General features: G+C 50.5%; 1 protein-coding gene across 2 annotated transcripts in view; it reads right to left on the bottom strand.

Moving 5' to 3' along the window:
• The window catches only part of PACSIN1 (protein kinase C and casein kinase substrate in neurons 1), a 67,883-nt gene extending 49,470 nt beyond the window's left edge, over window positions 1-18,413 (bottom strand). For both annotated transcript variants that reach the window (XM_073005927.1, XM_007972889.3), the window contains exon 1: window positions 18,219-18,413. The gene's annotated coding sequence lies outside the window, so the exon portion shown is untranslated. The remainder of the gene's footprint in view (window positions 1-18,218) is intronic.
• Window positions 18,414-18,851: the final 438 nt, after the last annotated feature.

Below are 18,851 nucleotides of genomic sequence, written 5' to 3'. Positions count from 1 at the left end.
GTCCCCTCTCTCAGCTGGGGCAGCCCATAAAATCCTTGAAGGGGCTGAGCGTGATGGCTCACACCTGTAATCCCAACACTTTGGGAGGCCGAGGCAGGTGGATCACCTGAGGTTGAGAGTTCGAGACCAGCTTGACCAAAATGGAGAAACCCCGTCTCTACTAAAAATACAAAATTAGCCTGGCATGGTGGCACATGCCTGTAATCTCAGCTACTCGGGAGGCTGAGGCAGGAGAATCGCTTGAACCCGGGAGGCGGAGGTTGCAGTGAGCCGAGATCGCACCATTGCACTCCAGACTGGGCAACAGGAGTAAAGCTCTGTCTCAAAAAAAAAAAAGAAAAAAAGTCCTTGAAGGAGAAAGACTGTGACTAAGAGCCACAGAGCAGGGCGCCAGAACCCATGTAAAGGGAGCGATGGAATTTGGAGGTTTGGAGCACATGTGCCCAGCTGGGGTGAGGACCCCTAGAGGAGCAGTAGGAACTAAACTGCCACCCAACTCTGGTGGCCACAGGCTACGTGGCCCTGCGCAAGCCACTTCCCTCCTCTGTCCTGCAGCGTTACTGTAAGATGAAGGGGCTGGGCAAGGTTGGTCCTACAGCCAGGGCCCTTTGTGCAGAGCTTCAGAGGCTCTTGGATGGGACCTTAGGTTGACTTCTAGAATTCAAAAGCTGGGTCGGGCGTGGTTGCTCACACCTGTAATCCCAGCACTTTGGGAGGCCAAGGTGGGCAGATCACTTGAGCCCAGGAGTTCGAGATCAGCCTGGATAATATGGCAAAACTCCGTATCTACTGAAAATGCAAAACATTAGCCAGGCGTGGTTGCTTACACCTGTAGTCCCAGCTACTTGGGAGGCTGAGGTGGGAGGATCACTTGAACCCAGGAAGTCGAGGCTGCAGTGAGCCATGATCGTGCCACTGCACTCCAGCCTGGGCAACAAGAGTGAGACCCTGTCTCAAAAAAAAAAAAAAAAAAGGTTAAACATGGAGTTGGCCGGGCACTGTGGCTCACAACTGTAATCCCAGCACTGTGGGAGTGGGAGGCCAAAGTGGGCAGACCACCTGAGGTCAGGAGTTCAAGACCAGCCTGGCCAACATGGTGAAACCGTGTATCTACTAAAAAATACAAAAATTAGCCGGGCGTGGTGGCAGGCACATGTAATCCCAGCTACTCAGGAGGCTGAGGTAAGGAGAATTAATTGAACCCGGGAAGCAAGAGAAGGTTGCAGTGAGCCGATATCATGACATTGCACTCCAGCCTGGGCAACAGAGTGAGACTCCATCTCAAACAAAAAAACCAAAAAAGTTACCATACGACCCAGCAATTCTACTCCTAGGTATATATCCAAGAGAAATGAAAACACATGTTCACAGAAAAACACGCATATAAATGCTCTTAGATGCATTATTCATAAAAACCAAAAAGTGGAAACAACTCAAATGTCCATCAATGGATGAACGGATAAACAAAACATAGTATATTCACACAAGGCAATATGAATCAACCATGAAAAGGAACACAGTAGTTGCACGCTACAAAGAGGGATGACCCTTAGAAACATTATACTAAGTGAAAGAAACCAAGGCCGGGCACGGTGGCTCACGCCTGCAATCCCAGCACTTTGGGAGGCCGAGGCAGGCAGATCAGCTGAGGTCAGGAGTTTAAGACTAGCCTGCCCAACATGGTGAAACCCATGTCTACTAAAAATACAAAAATTAGCCAGGCAGGGTGGCACGTGCCTGTAATCCCAGCTACTTGGGAGGCTGAGGCAGGAGAATCTCTTGAACCCGGGAGGTGGAGAGATGGCAGTGAGCTGAGATTATGCCACTGCACTCCAGCCTGGGCAACAGAGCAAGACTCCTTCTCAAAAACACAAAAACATAGGCCAGGCATGGTGGCTCACGCCTGTAACCCCAGCATTTTGGGAGGCCAAGGTGGGCAGATCACCTGAGGTCAGGAGTTCAAGACCATCCTGACCGACCTGGAGAAACCCCATCTCTACTAAAAATACAAAATTGGCCAGGTGTGGTGGTGCATGCCTGTAATCCCAGTTACTCAGGAGGCTGAGGCAGGAGAATCGCTTGAATCCAGGAAGCAGAGTTTGCGGTGAGCCGAGATCACACCATTGCACTCGAGCCTAGGCAACAAGAGCGAAATTCCGTCTCAAAACAAACAAACAAACAAAAAAAGAAGCCAGTGACAAAAGGCTCGTATGATTCAATTTATGTGAATCTTCCAGAATAAGCAAATTTATAGACACAGAAAGTTGTTTGGTGGTTTCCAGAGCTGAGGGAGGGGGAATTAGGAAGTAGCTGTTAATGGATATGGAGTTTCTTTTTGGAGTTATGGTACATTCTGGAATTAGATAGTGGTTACCCAACTTTGTAAATATACTAAAAGCCACTGAAGTGTACATTTGAAAAGGGTAAATATTATGGTATATGAATCATATTTCAATAAAATATGTTTATATAAAAGATCCACAGCTCCTTGGAGAGTTGGCTGAGTCCATCTCTGAGGAACATGGAACATCTTCACACCAGAAAGCACGGGCATTTTCAAAGACTGGTGTTAACGTATGAAAAGGATGTCAGAAGCCAGGCGCGGTGGCTTGCGCATGTAATCCCAGCACTTTGGGAAGCCAAGGTGGCTGGATCATTTGAGATCAGGAGTTTGAGACCACCCTGGCCAACATGGTGAAATCCCATCTAAAGATACTGAAGATACAAAAATTAGCCAGGCATGGTGACGCACACCTGCAGCCCCAGCTACTCGGGGGGCTGAGGCAGAAGAATCACTTGAACCCAGGGAGGTGGAGGTTGCAGTGAGCCGAGATTACACCACTGCACTCCAGCCTGGGCAACAGAGTGAGAACTTGTCTAAAAACAAAAGAAAGAAAGAAAATGATGTCAGAGTCCACTTGAAGAAGTTCCCACTGGCCAAAGATGAGACAATTTGAGCATTACTGAGAATAATGACTGCAAGTGCTAAAATACATCAAATTTATAAAAATCCATAATGATAATGAAAACCAAATGCTAAAAAAAAGAAAAAAAGTCTGCTAGTAACCACATATCTGCAAGAATGTGGGCCACTGGATTCTGCACACACTGCTCTGTGTAGGTGCGATTTGGTATAAGCACTCTGGAAAACAGTTTCTTTTTTTTTTTTTTTTTTTTTTTTTTTTGAGACGGAGTCTCGCTCTGTCACCCAGGCTGGAGTGCAGTGGCGCAATCTCGGCTCACTGCAAACTCCGCCTCCTGGGTTCACGCCATTCTCCTACCTCAGCCTCCCGAGTAGCTGGGACTACAGGCGCCCGCCACTGCGCCCGGCTAATTTTTTTTTCTATTTTTTAGTAGAGACGGGGTTTCACCGTGGTCTCGATCTCCTGACCTTGTGATCCGCCCGCCTCGGCCTCCCAAAGTGCTGGGATTACAGGCGTGAGCCACCGCGCCCGGCCCCAACAGTTTCACATTATCTATAAGGTTGAAGATCGCATACCCCATGACCTAGTGATTCCATTCCTTTGCATAAACCCTGGAGAACTGCATGCATATGTTTACCTGGGGATATGCATAGAGCAGAAAATTTTTTTTAAGTACTTTTTATTTTATCCCTTCATGGAAGTCAGCAGAACTTTTCCTAGTAGACAGAAATCAGAAAAAAACCCTGATGTCTGTAAACAGACTAGACAAGTATGTCATGGTTTATTCACATATTAGAAACTATTATATATAAGGAAAAATGAGATGCCAGGTACAGTGGCTCATGCCTGTAATCCCAGCACTTTGGGAGGCCGAGGTGGGCAGATTGCTTGAGCCCAGGAGTTGAAGACTAGCCTGGGCAACATAGGGAGAGTCCCATCTCTACAAAAAAAGTTTAAAATTACATGGGTGTGGTGGTGCACACTTGTGGTCCCAGCCACTTGAGAGGCTGAGGTGGCAGAGGTTTTGAGCCCGGGAGGCAGAGGTTACACTGAGCCGTGATGGCACCACTACACTCCAGCCTGGGTGACAGAGTGAGATCCTTTCTCAAAAAAAAAAAAAAAAAAAAAAGAAAAGAAAAGAAAAGAAAATGAAAGGACTGATGCTACAAATAACAACCCAGATGCCTGATAAAAAGAAAATGTTAGTTTAAAAAAAGAACAAACTTTAGATTCCAGGAGTGGAGGCTCATGCCTGTAATCCCAGCACTTTGGGAGGCCGAGGTGGGTGGATCACCTGAAGTCAGGAGTTCGAGACCAGCCTGGCCAACATGGTGAAACCGCATCTCCATTAAAAATATAAAAATTAGCTGGGCGTGGTGGCATGTGCCTGTGGTCCCAGCTACTATAGAGGCTGAGGCAAGAGAATCACTTGGGCCCAGGAGGCGAATGTTTCAGTGAGCTGAGATTGTGCCACTGCACTCCAGCCTAGGTGACAGAGCAAGACTCTGTCTCAAAAAGTAATAATAATAATAATAAAATTAAAAATAAAATAAAAAAGAACAGACTTTAACGAAATACATAATTCATTACTTAAAATTTAAAAAGACCAAGTGTGGTGGCTCATGCCTGTAATCCTAGCACTTTGAGAGGCTGAAGCAGGACGATCACTTGAGCCCAGGAGTTCAAGGCCAGCCTGGGCAACAGAGGGAATCCCCATTTCTCTAAAAAAAAAATAAATGAAAATAAATTAAAAAGACAGCTGGGCATGGCAGTGCACTCCTGTGGCACCAGCTTCTCAGAAGGCTGAGGTGGGAGGATTGCTTGAGCCCAGGAGCTTGAGCCTAAATGGGCCAAGATCACGCTACTGTGCTCCAGCCTGAGCAAGACTCTGTTCCAAAAAAGAAAGAAAGAAAGAAAAATCAGAAAATTCAAAAAGAAACAGAACTCTTTGGTTTTGGATGCATACTTAGGTGATAAAACCAAAAACAAAGCAGTGAATAACCCTAACGATCTAGAATGGCGGGTTCCAATTGGGGAGGCAGGGGCTTGTGATGGGAAAGGGTCTGAGGGGGTCCTTTGGTGCTGTGGCAATGTTCGGATTTGTTTTACCTACATGATGGAGACACTGGCTTTATATTAAATTTGTTAAAATGTTGCTGTGGTTTGAGTGTGTCCCCTCCAAAACACATGTTGAAATTTGATTCCCAGTGTGGCTGTGTTGGGAGGCAGGGCCTAGTGAGAGGTGTTTGGATTACAGGGCACTGCCCTCAGGACTAGATTAATGCCAACCTTGCGGGAGCGCTGTGGGAACGGATTAGTTCCCATGAGAGCACGCTGTTATAAAGTGAGCCTAGCCTCTCGTCTGTGTCTCTTTTGCATTCGCCCACTGTCGCTCTGGCACCTGCTCCTGTCATATTAGAATGCAGCCAGGTGGTCCTCACCAGAAGCCATGCAGACCCGACGCCATGCTGCTTGGACTTCTCAGCCTCCAGAATTGTGAGCCAAATAAGCTCCTTGTCCTTTTAAATTACCCAGGCTCAGGTATTCTTTATAGCAACACAAAAAAGACTAAGACAAATGTACAACCTATTTTATATATGTTTATATTTTAAAAAAGGAAAAAATATTCATTGGTCACCATTGGAGGTTGCTATAGCACCAACTCATTTCTTTAAAAATGGATAAATAGGCTGAGTGCAGTGACTGACACCTGTAATTCCAGCACTTTGGGAGGCCAAGGGGAAGGCCAATCACAAGGTCAGGAGTTCGAGACCAGCCTGACCAACATAGTGAAACTCCATCTTTACTAAACACACAAAAATTAGCCAGGAGTGGTGGCGCGTGCCTGCAATCAGCTACTCAGGAGCCTGAGGCAGGAGAATCACTTGAACCCGGGAGGTGGATGTTGCAGTGAGCTGAGATGGTGCCACTGCACTCCAGCCTGGGTGACAGAGCGAGACTCCATCTCAAAAAAAAAAAAAAAAAAGATAAATAGGCTCAGTGTGGTGGCTCACGCCTGTAATCCCAGCACTTTGGGAGGCTGAGGTAGGTGGATCACAAGGTCAAGAGTTCAAGACCATTGTGGCCAACATAGTGAAACCCCGTCTCTACTAAAAACACAAAAAATTGGCCGGGCGCGGTGGCTCAAGCCTGTAATCCCAGCACTTTGGGAGGCCGAGGCGGGCGGATCACAAGGTCAGGAGATCGAGACCATCCTGGCTAACACCGTGAAACCCCGTCTCTACTAAAAAATACGAAAAACCAGCCGGGCGAGGTGGCGGCGCCTGTAGTCCCGGCTACTCGGGAGGCTGAGGCAGGAGAATAGCGTGAACCCGGGGGGCGGAGCTTGCAGTGAGCCGAGATAGCGCCACTGCACTCCAGCCTGGGGCACAGAGCAAGACTCCGTCTCAAAAAAAAAAAAAAAAAAAAAAAAAAAAACACAAAAAATTATCCAGGCACAGTGGCACGCACCTGTAGTCCCAGCTACTCGGGAGGCTGAGGTAGGAGAATCACTGGAACCCGGGAACCAGAGGTTGCAATGAGCCAAGATCACACCACTGCACTCCAACCTGGGTGACAGAGCGAGACTTTGTCTCAAAAAAAAAAAGATAAAGGGGCCGGGCTTGGTGGCTCATGCCTGCAATCCTAGCACTTTGGGAGGCTGAGGTGGGAGGATTACTTGGGCCCAGGAGTTCAAGACCAGCCTAGGCAACATGGGGAGACCCTGTCTCTACAAAAAAAAAAAAAAAAAAAAAAAAAATAGCCAGGCTTGGTGGCACAGAGCTGTAGTCCCAGCTACTGGGAAGGCTGAGTTGTGAGGATCACTGAAGCCCAGGAGGTTGAGGCTATGGTAAGCCAAGATCATGCCACTGCTCTCCAGCCTGGGCAACAGAGTGAGACCCTGTCTCAAAAAGCAAACAAAAAAAAGGATGAAGGGAAGGAATGGAGCCTTTATCCTCCAGTATGCACCATGTTTCAGAATAACAAAATAGGTGAAGAGGAATAGTTCTTTGTAGAAGTCTAGCTCATAAATACAAACAAAATGATCAAATTAGAAAAAAAGTAACCATCTGGAGAGGAGAAAGTGTGATGGAAATCGGATTTGAGCTTGCAGTAAAGGACCCCTGAGGATTTGAGCCCTCAGGGGTCCTCATCTTTCTGTGCCCCTGGTCCCCCAGCTGTTGCAGGGAGTGCCTGTTCCCTGCAGACCACAATACCCCAGCAGGCCACACCCACAGTGAGATGCACATAATTCTCTTTCTTCTCTTTCTTTCTCTCTCTCTTTCTTTCTTTCTTTCTTTTCTTTCTTTCTTTCTTTCTTTCTTTCTTTCTTTCCTTTCTTTCTTTCTCTTCTTTCTTTTCTTTTCTCTTTTCTCTTCTCTTCTCTTCTCTTCTCTTTCTTCCCTTCTCTTCTCTTCTCTTTTCTTAATAGAGACAGCATCTCCCTATGTTGCCCAGGTTGGTCTTGAACTCCTGGGCTCAAGCAATCCTCCTGCTTTGGCCTCCCAAAGTGCTGGAATTACAGGCATGAGCCACCACGCCCGGCCTGGACATGCTCATTTGCCTATGTTTCACATACTATTTCATGTCCAAAATTCACACAAATATTCCTGAAGTTCTGCCAAGAGAGGCACAGTCCCTCGGGGCAGCCCCTGGAGGAAGCCCACAGGGCTGACGTTTGGAACAGAGTGCTGGCCTCCTCTGCCACAGCCCAAATGAGCAACGGTCAGAGAGGCCCGAGGGCCAGGGGACAAAGGGGTCCTCGGGAGAGAAGGGAAATCCCGAGCTGACACAGGCCTGGAGTGCCCATCCTCGAGCTACTGCCTCATAGACGCCCATTACCAAGGTAGTCCTGGGGGGTGCCCTCTCCACCCTTACATTCCTCAGGTGGCAATTTTGTGATTTGGTTGCTCCCTGTCCAAATTGTCTTTGCCCTGTTTGGCAGGAAAGAAGGAAGTCCCCTGTGATTTGCCACCCGCCCCCGGCCCTGTCCAGGGGCCCCCAAGCTGAGCCAAGCCAGCTTTGCAGCTTACCAGGACAGCTGGTGCAAGGGGGAGGGGCCATCAACACCCAGGCCATGCTGGGGCTGGCAGAAAGGTCCACCCAGCTGTCAGGGCCAATGACAAGGGGCTGGCAAGGGGACAGAGGCAGGGATCCTGGGCTCTGTAGGGTAGGGGAGGCCTCCTATCAGAGGTGCCCCATCTGGGGCAGGGCCAAGTGGGGCAGGTGAGATGGCGGCCAGTCATCCAACACCTGGGGAGCAGGCAGCAGTGGCAGCCCAGTGTCGGATGAAGCTGATGATAGAGGTGACACCAGATATCCTGTTGGTGGTGGCGGGGGAGCGTGAGGAGGGCTGGGGAAGGGGCTGCAGGAAGCGGGAGAGCCAAATTCATCCCCGTGCTTTCGAATCCCAGCTCTATCACACGCTCACCGGGAGACATCGGCTGGGAGCTGCAAGTCCCTCTGTAGCCTCAGCTTACACATCTGAAGATGGAGTGCTATGAAGGCGAAGGGGAGCCTGGCACAGTGCTAGCACATAGTTCATGCTCAATAGACATCGTGTTGTCATTATGGAAGCTGGGACTGCTGAGGGCTCAGTAGGGGTAACCACGGTGGTGGCAGCTAAATACTGGACAGATCCACTGACTGGCAACTACAGGGACAAGGACACGGTGTATGTCATTCACTGCTGAATGGCCCGATGCCTAGTTCAGCACACAGCACACCACACACAATACATATTCATTTAACATTCGAAAGGATGAACACGTGAGAGTAAAACTACAAACCAGCAGCCACTAAGACGGTTTGTCAGCTAATCAGAGGATCCAGAGTAAGAATCTGAGCTTAAATCTAACCGCTTCCTGGCTGTGCAACCTCAAGCAAGTCATTTCAGCCCTGAGAACCTCGGCTTCCTCCTCTAGGAAATGGGAATAATGATCATTAAGACATACCATCCCCACAGGCTTGTGGCAAGGCTCAAAGCAGAAATGGATATGGAAATAGAGGAGGTACTGCCAGTGTCATTCTATCAGGTGGGGTACCCATCTCTCAGCAGCTGTGGGTGCTGGCTGCCAACAGCTCACAGCTGCCCCCTTCCCCTGAGAGCTGCCCTCAGCTTACAGAAGCTGCCTCATCTGGAGATGCAGGGGGAGGCTAGGCCCTTCCCTGGGAGCAGCTTGCAGACAACGACCACCTGTTAAGGGGCTACAAAGGTCTGGCCCCTTGTCTGGAGGAAGGTAACCCTGTGAGACTGGCTGTTCATAATCTAGAGCTCTCCGTGGGATCCTAGCTGTAAGCACATCTTTTCCTGCTCTAATATGAGCATGCCTGCAATAAGTCATTTGCCCGGGAATTCCTGTCTCAGCTCTGCTTCCAGAAGACCAGACCTGAGACAGGAAGTATTTTGTAAACAATGACATACTAGGCACAAATATGTGTTTTTAAATTTTTTTTTTTTAATTTTAGGAAACATTGAAAGTAGAGGAGTTAGCAATGTGAGAGGAGGAGGCGGTCAGCTCTGTGGGCAGGGGTGAGGGGCAGGGGAAGGCCAGTCATGCTGCTCTGCCCCCACCCAAACCCTGCCTTCATGGAACGCTTGGGCAGGTAAGGGAGACAGATAAGAAACCAACAAGAGCATAATGTCAGGGATAAGAGCTATGAAGATGATAAAGTAGGATCAGGGGATGGTGGACAACGAGGGCTATTTTTGATGAGACGGTCTGGGAGGCCTCCCTGACGGGGTGATGTGGGTGAAGATGTGAACATCATGAGCCATGCAGGCCTTTGGGGAAGAGAATTCCAGGCATAGGGAATAGGAGTGCAAAGGCCCTGGGGTAGGGTGTTTGAGGGGCCCAAGAAATGACCTGGGGATCAGTGAGGCTAGGATGTACAAGAGGAGGTCTGAGGTACTGGGCAGACGGATCACATAGGGCCTTGTAGGTAATTATAGGACTTTTTTTTTTTTTTTTTTCCTGAGACAGAGTCTTGCTCTGTCACCCAGGCCAGAGTGCACTGGTACGATCTCAGCTCACTGCAACCTCCACCTCCCAGGTTTGAGGGATTCTCCTGCCTCAGGCTCCCGAGTAGCTGGGACTACAGCTGTGTGCCACCATGCCCGGCTAATTTTTGTAATTTTAGTACAGATGAGGGTTCACCATGTTGGCCAGGCTGGTCTCGAACTCCTGACCTCAGGTGATCCACCCACTTCGGCCTCCCAAAGTGCTGGGATTACAGGCATGAGCCACCGCGTCTGGCCTGTTATAGGACTTTGGGCTTTATTCTGAATGGCAGAGGAGTCATTGAAGAGCTTTAGCAGAGGAAGGATGTGATCTGATTTAAGTTTTAAAGGACCTTTGGCTGGTGAGGCAAGGACAGGGCAGGAAGACCAGGTAAAGACTGCTGCAAACATCTAGGAGAGGATAGTGGAGGCTGAGAAGGGAAGGCAGCAAGGGAGGTGACAAGAAGTGGGTGGATTCTGGGTGTTTTGAATGTAGAATTGAAGGACTTACTGATGACAAGATAAGGTGTCAGAGACAGACAAATGCAACTCCCAATTTCCAGAGAGGACAGAAGAACATGCTAAACAACACCAAAGGGATGCAATCAACAAAATCCAGTCTGCAGGAAACACAGCAGGACAAACCACTTGCTTTCTCCCATAGATAAACTGCAAAAGAATAAGAAAAGATGGAGAGGAGAACTGTGGATTGAAAGAGACTAAGACATATCAATCGATCACAATGTGTGAACCTTACCTGGAACTTGATTTAAACAAACTATTTAAAAAACAAGAAGACATATCTCAGACAACAGGGAATGTGAATACTAAGTGAATATTTGACTATAAAAAGGAATTAATACTTATTGGGTATAATAATGGTATTGTAATTACATTAGAAAAAGTCCTTAACTTTTAGAGAAATATCTTGATTGAGATGAGACTGGACATGTGTTGGTATCTGTTGATGCTAAGCCATGAGTATATGACTGTTACATAACATTTTCTCTACTTCCGTAAATGCTTATAATGTTTCACAATAAAAAGTTTGCAAATAAAAGAAGAGGAAACAGAATCCAAGGGAGGGGGTTGAGTGGCCCTAGGCCCCTCAGTGAGTCACTGTCAGGGCCAGGACCTCAGCCTAGACCCCCAACTCCCAGCCCTCCAGCCCTGCCTCGGCTGCCCCTCTTGTCCTCAGTGGCTTTTCAAGGCTAGGCCCCGGGAACCCAGGGATGAAACATGTGACCTCAGGGAAGGCCCAGATTGGGCAGAGTGGGGCTGAGGGATGCAGGGTCTTTGCCAGGCCCTGCAAGGAGAAGCAGGCCCTGGGCCACCTGTCCCAAAAGGTCCCATGAGGTGGATCATTTAAAATGCCCTGCAGCAGCAATCCAGGCTGGCTGTCCCACCAGCCTCACCGCCCATGTCTGCTCTCGTGTTCCTGTGCTGATTTCCTCCCCAGCCCCTCAGCCCACCACTCACATTCCACCTTTGCATCTTTTTCCCTGCTGTCGCTCTGCCTGGAATGTACCCCGCACTCCCCCCATCTCTGGATCTGACCATCCTTTCCTTCCAGGTCTGCCTTCTGCAGAAGACAACCCTCCTTCAGTCTTCCAGAACACACCTGCCTCCAGTCTGAGACAAGAGATTATCCCCACTCCTTGACGACAGGTGCTGAGACACAGAGTCTCACAAGCACAGCTTCTGGAGTCAGACTGCATGGCTGTGAATCTGGCTCAGCCACCAACTCACTGTGTGACCTCAGGCAAGTCACTTAACCTTAGTTGCCCCATCTGTAAAATGGGGATAACCGCATGAGGTTACTAAGAGTACTAAATGAGTTAATAAATACGGATAAACAAAAGAGTGCCTGGCACATGTCAGGGATCCCTGGCCCCTCCTTTGTGTCCCTACAGGACTCCCCAGTGGTACGCAACCACCACTTTGCCAGATACCCCACTTCCACCATACTCCTTCTGCAACCCTCCTGATACCCAGATGTTACCTCACCTTACCCCCGTTCCCATCCCGCCAGGTTTCAGGCACCACAGGTCTGGGAGGAGGGAGAGGGGAAACAAGCCCATGAGGGGACCAGCTAAGAACCAGTCACAAATAAAAACTCTCCAGACATACGTGGCAGTATGTGACTCAAATGCCATCAGATTAAGGGGAATGCAGTTTACATGCTCATTTTTTTCGCTTTCTAAGAAAAAAATTCCCAGTATCATCAAGTGCAGTTTTAATTTGTTTCCTCATGAGTAATGATATTTGTTTATAAAATGTAGACAGCACAGAATGGCTGAAAGAAAGTGGATGCATTCTCCCTCCATCCCCGCGACAGGCCTCCCCCGCAGGTAAGCTCTAATCACAATCAGGTATGCAGCCTTCTATGCATTGTTATGTAAATATGAACAGAGAGGAACACATGTACATGTACTTTAAACATTGGATCATACTACACACATTGTTCTACAAAGCCACTTGCTTTAACTTATCAGTACGTTGTGACCATCTTTCCACACTGGTAATAAGCTCCGCCCTGTCTTATCTCAGTGTCCCCAAGCACCTAAAGTGGTGTCTGGCAGGGAGCAGACATCCAGAGAGATCCGTTGACTAAATCCCAGGACGAACAACTGCCTGAAATCACAGCATACAAAGAGGTCTTGACTTTGTCACTGGTCCCCCTGACAGACATCTAGTTTCGCTACACTGACTGTCTCTGCTCAGCTAATCTTTGCACCCCGCTCAGAGTGTACCTGTGGGATAAGTCCCAAAAAGTGGAATTGCCAAGTCAAAACTGTGACCACTGTTGCCAAAAACACAGTGCTAACGTATGCTCCCCGACTGACGTGAGAGTTCCAGTTTCCCACGCCCTCTGCCAGATAAGAGCTTTCTTAGGATGAGGACTTTTATTTCTTAAATGGATTAACCCTATTTAGCGATTCCACCCTTGATCACCACATCTCCCTTTGTCCCACCTGCATAAATGAAAAAACTACTGTTTTATTATTTCTCAGCATCAGTAAGGAGCCAAAATCCACAAATAAGGGGCTACTCTCTAGCCAGTATAGAAAGTTAACAGATGGGAAATTTGGAACATTTCACCTGTTTCTAAAAATGGATGTGTTAATGTTTTAAAACTGTCAACTTCAAACAAGTATCTATTGATTCTTCCCCCACACTCAAGAAGAGAAAATTCTCACCCTCTCTCTCCACTCCTCCTTATCCCAGCCTACACTGGCCACATTTAGTCAATAAAAATTCAGGGCCAGGGACGGTGGCTCATGCCTATAATCCCAGCACTTTTGGAGGCTGAGGCGGGCAGATCACTTGAGGTCAGGAGTTTAAGACCAGCCTGGCCAACATGGCGAAACCCCATCTCTACTGAAAATACAAAAATTAGCTGGGTGTGGGCGTGGTGGCAGCCACCTGTAATCCTAGTTACTTAGGAGGCTGAGGCAGGAGAATAGCTTGAACCGGGGAGGTGGAAGTTGCAGTGAGTTGAGATCGTGGCATTGCACTCCAGCCTGGGCAACAAGAGCAAAACTGCGTCTCAAAAATAAATAAATAAATAAATAAAAATAAAATAAAAATTCAGGACACCTAGTTAAATCTGAATTTCAGATAAATGACGAATATAGTTTTTTTTTTTTTTTATTAAAAATATGTCCTGTGGAATGTTTGGGACATACTTAGACTAAAAAATAACAAAAACACATCTGTCGTTTTTCTGAAATTTAAAATTCCCTGAGTATCCTGCATTTTATACAGAAAGACTACCCTGGCCCCTACCCAGCATTTTAATATCAAGTGATTTTTAGCCTGGACAATGTAGTAAGACCCCAGCTCTACAATAAAATTGAAAAATTAGCCGGGCATGGTAGTACACCACCTGTAGTCCCAGCTACTCAGGAGGCTAAGGTGAGAGGATCCCTTGGGCCCAGGAGGTCGAGGCTACAGTGAGCTATGATGGTGTCACTCACTCCAGCCTGGGTGACAGAGCAAGACTCTGCCTCTAAAAATAAAATAATAACAACAATATGGAGTGATTTTAAAATAATAGCCAAGGTAGGCCGGGCGCAGTGGCTCACGCCTGTAATCCCAGCACTTTGGGAGGTTGAGGCAGGTAGATCACAATGTCAGGAGTTCGAGACCAGCCTGGCCAAGATGGTGAAACCCTGTCTCTACTAAAAATACAAAAATTAGCCGGGTGTGCTGGTGGGCACTTGTAATTCCAGCTACTCAGGAGGCTGAGGCAGAGAATTGCTTGAACCCAGGAGACGGAGGTTGCAGTGAGCCAAGATGGCGCCACTGCACTCCAACCTGGGCAACACAGTGAGACTCCGTCTCAAAATTAATAATAATAATAATAATAATAATAATAGCCAAGGCCTCCTCTGCCCTCCCAGTTTTCAGGTATCCTGCAGCCCCTCACACTCAAGGTTGAGGTCTTCAGAGGCAGCACCCAGGGGAGGGTGGAGGGGAGCCCCCACTCCAGTCCCCAGCCCAGCCCTCCCCTCCAGGCCACCCTGCCCCTGGCTGGAAACCAGCCACAAAGTGTCCACAGCAGGTGGGTCTGAAGTGGCTAATGGGTTTTCTTCATTTGGCTTTCTAAATTGCTCCCCACAGACATGCTCCCTTTCTGGAAATGGCACCAGCAACTTCCCTGGCATTAGACATCCTGTCTCCCCAGAGCCAGTTGAGGCCAGGCTCCAGTTGATCTTGTCCCTTCAGCCCACCTCTGGGTTCCTCCCAACCCATCTTTCCTGGTGGTGAACACTATCTGTTGCCCCATGGGGTGGGTGCTGTCAGCAGGCGACCTCAGTGGTCAGATGCTTCAGAGACTGCTGCTGCTACAGAGTCACCTGCCAGAAGGCATGCCCAAACCCAATGCCTGATGGGCACAGGATGCTGGGGTCTAGGGCCTGACTCTCCCAAGCAAATGGGCATGACCTGAAAGGCTACTCTAGCCCCAGGGCACCCTGTTGCCTGTTGGGACTGCATCAGAGTCCACTTCCGCTTCATCCAGTCCCACTTCCTTCCCTGCTTTCCACAGTGAAGCTCTAGGACTCCTCCCCTACCTGCCTGCCAATCCTCACGGCTACTTCCTGGGACCCTAACCTGCCCCCAGGTCCACAGCCCAGCCCTCCCCTCCAGTCCACCCTGCCCCTGGCTGGAAACCAGCTACGAAGTGCCCATGGTGGGTGGGTCTGATGTGGCTAATGGGTTTCCTTCATTCAGCTTTCCAGTATATTCTAAATTGCCCACAGCAAATCCATATTATTTTGGTAATAAGAAAAAATAATAAAAGCTACTTTTCTTTGAGAAAAATGTAAAACCAAACCAAGCAGCGTCCTTCTTATCTGGTATACCCACTCCTCCCCCAACTCCTCCACCTGGTTCCCCAGGGAGGGCCCCCCAAATCAGTGAATGCCCACACCCCTAATGTCCTCTCCTGTCCCTTCTGTCCTTCCAGACCTGTAGCCAGTTTCACTTCTCCAGGGACGGCTTTCTACCACCAACTCGTTCTTGCTGTGGGGATACCTGCAAACTTCCGAATGGGTTCCTCATCTCCTAATGGGAGAAGAGTGCAAAATATGTCCTGATATTGGTGAGGAGAGAAAGTAGATGATAGGACCAACAGTCACTCACTCAGTCCACAAGCCAGAGCTGGGTTTACTCTGTGCCAGGCCACGGGGCCACCGGAAACAGCACACAGACTCTGCCTCCACAGACCCCACAGCCCAGCAGGGAGAGGCCATCAGAAGCCCGAGAGGACACTGTGTGATGGGAGGGTTCCCAGGGGAGGCAGCCAGGCTGTGGGGAGGGGATTCATGGGTGGGGCTCCCAGCCCACTGGGGAAGCCTCTGGAGGGAAAAGGAGCCTCAGTGGGCTCCCGAGGGTGAGAGATTTGGGTGGGAAGGAAAAGGGAGAGGAGGAGACAGGAACAGCCTGTGCAAAGGCCTGCAGGTGACAGAAGCCCCGCTTGCCTGAGGAACTGAAAGCAGCTCAGGGCAGCCAGGGGAGAGAGGGAGGGCGAGAAGGGAGAAACGGCCTGGCTGTGGGAACGGTGGCAGAGCCACGCTAGGGAGACTGCATGGCTGTCAAATAGTAACGCGGGCCATTGTGGAATGAATGAATGATTGAGTGACTGAATGTGAACTCTGGGAAATAGCTGGCAACCTAAAGGAGAGGATTGAGTCCCCTCTTGGGCTTTCCCTCTATTCCCCAGGACCAAAGAGCCACCCAAACCAGACAGTTCTCTTTAGGCCCTTCCTAAGCCTAGAAATGTTGATGTCCTTCACAGACACAGGCCTGTGGCTAGGCCAGAACCCTTGGTGGCAGCCTCTTCCTCTGAAGTGGGTTTGCTCCTCCACACACTAGGGTCATGAGACCCCTGAGAGCTTGCTATGAAGACCCCAGAGGCTGAGGACGGCCTGGCTTGGGCCTTCCCAGCTTCCCTGATGTTGACCTGGATTTTCCCAAGGACTGGGACAGAGGCAGAGACCCTGGTCTAAGGTTGGCACCCCAGGAAGAAAGTGCCAACCCAGCAGCCTGAGGAGAGCCAGACCTTCACATCAGGCCTTCCCCCAAGCCAGGAGCAGGCCTGGACACTCAAACCAGGGGCCCATAAGACTCTCTGGAGCCAGCAGGTTGCAAGACTATCTCCAAAAGCCATAGCTGCCCATCAACTCCAGGCTTAGGAAGGGCCTAGCCAGGTGTGGTGGCTCAGGCCTGTAATCCTAGCACTTTGGGAGGCCGAGGCGGGCAGATCACCTGAGTTCAGGAGTTCAAGACCAGCCTGACCAACACGAATAAACCCTGTCTCTACCAAAAATACAAAATTAGCCAGGTGTGGTGGTGCATGCCTGCAATTCCAGCTACTTGGGAGGCTGAGGCAGGATAATCGCTTGAACCTGGGAGGCAGAGGTTGCGGTGAGCTGAGATCGCGCCATTGCACTCCAGCCTGAGCAACAAGAGCGAAACTCTCTCTTGCAAAAAAAAAGGAAGGGCCTAAAGAGAACCACCTGGTTTGAGTGGCTCTTTGGTCCTGGGGAATAGAGAGAAAGCCCAAGAAGGGGCTCGACCCCCTCCCTCAAGTTGCCAGCTATTTCCCAGAGTTCACACTCACTCATTCAATAAGTCATTCATTCCACAAATTATTTACTTGGTGCCAAACCCTGCTTTGGTGCAGGGGCAATGACAGAGATGAATCAGACAGATTCCCAGTCTGAAGGTACTTCCAGTCTAGAAGGAGGTGAACAAAACGAATAACGCAGACACAAGGCAGTCCAAGAACATAGGGCAGGGGGCAAGGATCTCACCTGCGGTATCAGGGAAGCTGCTGGAGGCGGTGGCTTGAGAGTGGTGATTTGGACATGTGATAGAAAGGCCAGGATGGAGGATGGAAGCTAAATCGCTGACAGACAGTCGTGTTTGCACCCCAGCTGTGCCAGGGGCTGGGGCAATGTGGGTTATTTATGGTTGTGCCTAGAAATAAGCGGCCATATGTGTCACTGCCTATGTGGTGCAGAGCTGGGCTGTTGTGGGTAGGGGCAGCTGGGGCTTGAAGCTGGGTCTGGCCAAGCTCCTGGGTTTGCCACCATGTCCCCTACACCCTGATGACCCTTTAACCTTTTCACGGCCTCTTGTAAGGTGAAAATAAGGGGCAGAGACAGCTCCAACAGGCAGCAAGTGACCTGGGGCTTGCAGGGGAGGGCAGTGCCCAGCAGCCCATGGCTTCTGTATCTGCGGGCCTTTTAGCATCATCACCTCCTTCTTGCCTCCTCCTCCCTCCCCGCTCCCATCCCAGCTGTGGGGGAAGGGGTAGGGGACAGAAGGAAATACCTTTAACCATAAGCCAGACAGGCATCATCTGCTGTGTTTCTCCCCAGCCCACTCTGATCCATAAATAGCCTACGCACCAAGCTGACACCAGCCCACCCACCCCTTCTGGTAGCAGTCCAGAGACCCGGACCGCCCGGGCCCAGGCCCCAGCTTCCCAAGGAACCTATTTCCGGCGCTTTTCCTGGGGTAAGGGCCTCCGTTGCCAGCTCGCTCCCCCAAGGGACCCAGCGCAGGGGCATCGTGACACTGCCTGGGTGATGCCCGAGAACTCTGTCTCCTGAAAGCATCCCCGGACGCGCACCCACTTCTCTCCAGGCAACTGCCCAACCCTTCCCGGGCTCTGGCCCAGGCAGATGTCAGTCCCGGCGCCCACTTCCAACACGCACTCCCTAACTGGACACCCACACACACAACCCCCCCGCCCTCTATTCAAGGGCCAGACCCCCTACCTGGGGGCAGGAGAGCCGGGCACCATCGGCGGCACCTCGGGGCTACGCGGGACGTCTGGGGCTCGGCCTCAAGCCCGGTCGACTTCCCGGGGGAGGAGGGGGCTGGCGCTGCCGCCGCCACCGCGTCTCTCTGGGATATCGCCGGGGCTGCGGGAAGGAGGAAGGTCAGAGCCGAGGCGGAGAGGGGGGAAGGATGAGGAGGAGGCGTGCACAGAGCAGCGCAGATTAGAGAGGCATTTTTAGCGAGCCAATGGCAGCGCGGCAGGGCGGCGCGGTGGCTGCGCAGGTGGACGCGCGGCTGCTGCCTGGGAGGCAGCAACCAGTTTGGCAGGCGCCGGGGGTGGCGGGTGGCGGTTGGCGAGTGGGGTCCGGCTCCCCGCCGCTTCAGCGGACCCCTGCCCCAGCGGTCTTGCTTGGTTCCCTCCTCCGGGGGCTGCCCGCGGCCCTGCGCGTGCTGCGATTCCTCCCGCGCGCCCTCCTCCCTAGCCCTCCCAGCTGGGGCGCTCGGAGCGCGGGGTGTTGCTCCCCGCCTCTTTCCCCATCTCCCCACCGCCCTGGCCTTTCCTCCTCTCCCGAGCCTCGGCGTCCCTTGGTGCGTGCGGGTGCCTGCTGGTGGCTGCGCCACTGCCCCAC

Source organism: Chlorocebus sabaeus, chromosome 17 (genome assembly GCF_047675955.1).
Source record: "Chlorocebus sabaeus isolate Y175 chromosome 17, mChlSab1.0.hap1, whole genome shotgun sequence".
NCBI lineage: Eukaryota > Metazoa > Chordata > Mammalia > Primates > Cercopithecidae > Chlorocebus > Chlorocebus sabaeus.
Note: the sequence above shows the minus strand (reverse complement) of the source record. Positions and strands in the feature narration are given on the sequence as shown.